The sequence below is a fragment of the Pituophis catenifer genome, unplaced genomic scaffold (genome assembly GCF_029215685.1).
Source record: "Pituophis catenifer annectens isolate HBS135680 unplaced genomic scaffold, rPitCat1.0.hap2 SCAF_1, whole genome shotgun sequence".
Classification (NCBI taxonomy): Eukaryota; Metazoa; Chordata; class Lepidosauria; order Squamata; family Colubridae; genus Pituophis; species Pituophis catenifer.
Genome location: NW_027256881.1, coordinates 115,240,808 through 115,246,807, shown reverse-complemented (window position 1 = coordinate 115,246,807; position 6,000 = coordinate 115,240,808).

The window sequence follows — 6,000 nt, the reverse complement described above, 5'->3', positions numbered from 1 at the left end:
GTTTGCTGGCTGGGACTCATAGTACAGAAAAGGTGTGCTTCTAGAGTCTAATAGGAGACATTGTTTAGTTGAAGGAATCTGGAATGCATCCACTCTGCCTAATCTTATGTGTAGGAAAAAATTATTGGAAATGGGAAGTCCCTCAAATAACAGGCCTTATGCCATCAAGGGCTTTGTAAGTGATAACCAAAACCTTGAAATGCACCTGGAAGCCAAATGGTAACTAGCTTATTTTACAAAACAGTGCTGGCTCATGGGCATATTGTGGCATGTCACTGATGTTTTGCTGTATTCCGAATCACTAATTTTCAAGGATTGCCCAATGTAGAGGCCATTGCAGAAATCTGGGTTTAAGTAACTAAAGATGCTCCTACTTTAAGAATGAGTGCAATTGGCATGTTAGATGGGTCTTTGCCAAGGCCTCTTGGCCACAACAGAGTTCAAAGTCCAGTATGGTCCTTGGATTTTCAAGTGATAAATGATTTGCTGGCAAATGAAGTCACCTTACCTCTGCCTTAATCATTCTTAGTTCAACAACAGACTTTTCTAAATCCTAATATTCCAAATTTATTTTCAAGTTTCATTCATGCATGACAAGCTACCTTGTCATTTTCAGTCATGTTCTCCTTGTCACTGCTACTAGGTTTTTTTAGATTTTGCTAGAAAAATAGAGTTCTAATATTTTATGTACCATTGTACAAATGTATAGGATTAATAGTTTGCTTTCCTAAACACCTGCCCAAAGAAATATGAGAGTTGAACAACTAATTTCAATATTTCAGACATGAATAATTCATAATGAAGTCTAAGCAAACTAATTTACATAGTGTTCTTTTGAAGTCATCTAATTTCGTTTTCAATTCTTAATCAGCTGATAGATACCGTGTTTCTCCAAAAGACGACCCACCTTGAAAAGCCCTATCAGGTTTTTGAGCGCATGCAATCAAATTAAGTCCCACCTACAAAATTAGCACTAATTAAGATCCCGCCCACCCGGGGGTGCGGCAAAGCACACAAGTAAAAAAATAAGCTAGGGTGGTGATGGGGGTGTGGAACTGCCCTACATACCAGGCCTCACACACCCCGACACCTGACTCGCCTTCTGTGGCCACTTGCCGCCATTCGCACGCATTGCCCTGCCCTCTGTTTCGCTTTCAGATCAGAGGTGGTATTCAGCAGGTTCTGACCAGTTCTGGAGAACCGGTAGTGGAAATTTTGAGTAGTTCGGAGAACTACTCAAATACCACCACTGACTGGTCCCACCCTCATCTATTTTCTGCCTCCCAAGTCCCAGCTGATTGGGAGGAAATGGGGATTTTGCAATAACCTTCCCCTGGAGTGGAGAGGGAATAGAGATTTTACAGTATCCTTCCCCTACCACGGCAACCTAGCCACACCACGCCCACCAAGCCACACCCACAGAACCGGTAGTAAAAAAATTTGAATCCCACCACTGCTTCAGATGCCTACTGGCATCCGTTATCTGCAGCCGATAACAGAACTCCGGATCAGTCTGGAGCTCGGTTGCAGAGGGCTTTCCGGAAGGCACCGGAAGGCAAAATGGAGGCTGGGGTGATGCGTGCGAGTGGCAGCAAGTGACCGCAGAAGTGGGCCAGCAGTGGGTTCCTGCTGGGCAAGGCTGTTGGTGCCACCGCCGTGAGGTGAGTCAATAATTAGAACTTTCCAAAAAGAAGACCTAACTGTTTTTTCGGGGGTCAAAAGAAAATAAGACCCGGCCGCCTTTTTGGAGAAACACGGTAGGTAGGTAGATAAGATACTGTAGATAGACAGATACTGTAGAAAGAGATATATAGATATAATATCTTAGAAATGGAAAAAAGAAAACTGCCTGGTATTACCTGACCAACATATTGCAGAACAGTATTCAAAGCTGAAGACATTTTTGTCTTCAAATATAAATCATCTGTTGCAAAACACTATAAAACAGATTCAGAATTATTATATAAAGCATGTATTAACTGTTCGCTACAACTGTCCACTTGTCACATAATTTCAATAGGAGAATTGTGAATTCTTTTATACCCACTCTTTGTTTAGTTATTATCTTGGTTAGTGACCACAAATTTAATGGTAATAAAAAAATTCTGACAATACACATTTAGAATCCAATTTTATATACCTGACAATACATGCTGTGGAGTAACACTGAAATGGCTATGCAAAAACATCTGAACGAAATGGCACGAAACAATAATTTTTGCAGGGTCTGTCTGTCTGTCTGTCTCTCTCTCTCTCACACACACACACACACACACAAATACACAAGCAATCATTTTGCATAACGATCTGATCAATGGAATGAAACTTGAACTCTAAACGAGTGAGTATATACCATCCTTTTCTAGTTTTATTTATTTATTTAAAAGATCCGTATGGCTGCCTTATTACAATACAACTCTGGGTGACTCACACCAGCAATACAACTAAAACAGCAAAACCATAAAAGCTAGAACCCAGTGCCTTTCCTATCCACAATTGACTTTTTCTGTTTTCTAATATGTCAGAAATTAAGAACTGCATGTTTCTAACTATGTATCCTTTTAAACAGAAAGCACTGGTAGCCTAAAATCCATGCTAAAAATATTAATATTCACCTTCAATATAGCATATTAGGATTATTTTCACAGGCAGCATTTACAGTTAAGGCTAAATTAGTGACACTAGACTAGACATTGGTAATAATGATGGATTTTTCAACTACATTTTCTGGGTGAACAAGAAATAAAATCGGAGATAGCCAGGATGGCCTTCTCCAAATTGCTGTCTTCTAAATGTTAATGAATATGCTGAATTGAGGATTATGGAAAATGAAATCCCAGACATCTGGAATGTGGTAGGCTGGGAAGTACTGATTTTAGTGATAAATGCTATCTTCATGAATGCTTATTTTGGATAATCATGTTTTCAGGAGGCTTTAAATCTTTTAACAATTACTGTACTTTTACTTTCTATATGTGCATGTGTGTGCTAATTAAACAAAATTCTTTCAGGACCACATTTAAATAATTAAAAATTCTCAGGTTCAAGGATAAAAAGAGTGTTAGTGGCGTCTGCTTAAAGGAAAACTAACTTTATAGAAACGTAACATGGAAATGTAATGGATGAATTAATTACTGTAATCTAAACAACTTTGCTAAAATAGTAGACTGCCTGCATAACTGAAAAGACATCGACATCTGTGGGCTTGTTATATGGGCCTCAAAAAAGAAACAATTATATGTAACTAGAAATTAAGTTTATATGGGGAAATTAATGTTTCTTCATCAATATCTGTATAAAAAATGTAACAAAATGTGTATATATGTTCTGGTACAACTCCATGAAGCTGCCCAGATATGCCAGTTTTTAAAATGTGCATCTGTTCATATTTTACCTATGTAAGTGTAATAGGAAATATTATTGTATTAAAGAAGACCATAAGAATTTCTTAAATGGAGTCACTTGTAGAGTGCTTATTAATTTTCACTTTCTCTTTATAATAGGGTCCTAAAATAGCAGCATTCTAGATGATACAAAAAACCATCCTGAAATTAAGACTGCTACATGCAACATACTTGCAAAAAAATGGAATACAGTGAATTAACTACTTAAATGAGAAATGTGATAACAAAGGAGGTACGGAAACTGCAAGAATGCATTCACTGAAGGCCAAAATACAGTAATGGATACAAATTAGATACAAATTTGGAAGGTTGACTAGTAATCTTGCCAGGAAGTAAAGCACAATCTTATGAACCAGTTTTTGCAATCTTTAGTTTTTCACATACCGATTGAAAGATATTAGCCATTTACCTTGAAAGCAATTATTTAAGTTTATCTAAACAAATCTTGATAGTTAGCAAATTAATAGTTGGCACTGAGCATAAGAAAGAGTTGAAATTATATTTGCTTCATGTATCTGGATTACAAAGAAAGCAAAAAATAAAGATGGACATCCCTATTGATATAACAGTTACACTCCAACTTCCACTCTGTAGTGGTTCCCAGGGTGAAAGCATTAATGTGTCTGGCTAGAGACTTATTTCAGGCAGAAAAGCAGAGATGCAAAGCTGAAGTAGATAAACAGCACCTGCTCCCTTATTAGAAAGACAGATGATGAAGTGGAGTCTGGTGTCTTCCCTTAATGCCACAGCAAGGGATTTCGGAAGCAGAGTAGGACAGTGGAGTGCACCTGTTTTCCTCGTCCTCCGTACAGTAAAATAGTTTGGTAATTATGAATGCATACTTTGGCAAATTCAGGATTAGTCTCTTCACCTTCAAATGAGAAGTTCCAACAATGTCTACCTCTCAAGAATTTTGTAAAATTCTTTTATGGACTATTAAAGTATTTAATAATTCTTATTTAGAGTGATGCCAAATTTCTTACAGCATACATTTCGTACATGTTCTTTTAAATCTCAAAATGAGAGGGTTAATTATATTTCTAGTATCTTTAATACTGCTAAAAATTCTCTAGCTACCAATCAATTTCAGTTTTAATTCAAAATACAGGTGTTTTAAACCCTATATAACTCAGGACTCAAGTTACTTGAATATTTTCTGCTACAGAAAATTGCATACTTACGGTAAATTATCATCCAGGTCTCCCTGCTATCCAAGGTTTGAAAGCTACAGTAACTTTAGATAATTTTGATTGTGATGTGACATGAATGGAATTTTCTGTCCAGAGAAATTACGAGACAAGATTATCTGAGAAATTAATCTGTGGAGAGTTGCCATCAACAGAAAATACTAGAGTCCTATGTCTACCCTGTTTCTTGTCAGATATGTTCCCTGCTATGCAAGTAATGTCTCTTTTCTAGAAAAAAATACTTTCAAGGGTTCCTAATATCAGGGAATGCATTAGTACTTAGTATCAGGGAGAAAATTATTCCAGGTGTATTTTTATGAACATTGATTCCTACTAGTCCTAATACTGTTTCTCTTAACTGTGAGGTTTTGTGGTAATCTCTGCTTTGTAATTTTCGTTTATAGATTAAGCTTCCCTTAATCTTCAGAGTTCATTCAATTCCTTTTAATCTCACTAATTGTAGAGTTCTCCTATTTTCTTAGTTTGCAACTTTTCCTGATCTTTTCTTGATCTCGATCCTATAAAAATAAGGTGTATGCATTTTCTCTCTTTGACTTTCTCATCAGTGAGGCCCACCTACATTAATTGCTATTTGGATCTTTGCTTCTTAGAACTGGGTTTTCTAATAACTATTGTACAAAGTAATTATGCAATCACTTATATTTCTCGCATAATTTTACTTTTTTAAAATTTACCTTTTTGAAATTATTTCAAACTGTAGAAATGTCAAGTGCTAAAAGAAAAAATTCTCTTGACTATGAACCAAATATTCTATCTAGTACATTATTCTCTTAATGGTTTGAGAAAGGATACTGCCAACAATTCTGATATATGTTTCAATGGTGCAAAGAATCAAAAATTGAAGAGGAAGAGCAAATGTAAAGGTGATAGTTCTATTCCATTCACCATCTCTGCTTTACATTTGCTGAGTTTGTATTCCATTGCAGGCTTCAGGCTTATAAAATCTAGAACCTTGATTTTAGCCTCTGCATGCGAGGTTTCTATTTAGATGTTTGCCCTATAGCGTATATCGGAGTACATATTGATGGAAAATGATATTTGGAAGGGGCAATGCTTGCCATTACATATGTTCCCCGTCTCTCCTCTATTATCATGTGAGCAAAAAATGTCCAAGTAGATGCTAATTTGTGTTTTCTTAGCAAAGGATAGATAGTTCCATCATAGTACTACTGTATGGGTTTTAAATAAACAGAGACATTTAACCAACATATGACTATAATCTCCTGTCATCTGCCATTTCTTTCTATGTACTATCTTAAATGTAGGTTGTTAATTGTTATGGAAATCTACACTAAATAGGATTCAAATATACTTTTAAAAAGGGCTTTTGAAGAACATTTAACATTTCATATATGGAATGCTATTTTTGATCAATAAATAATCCAGCT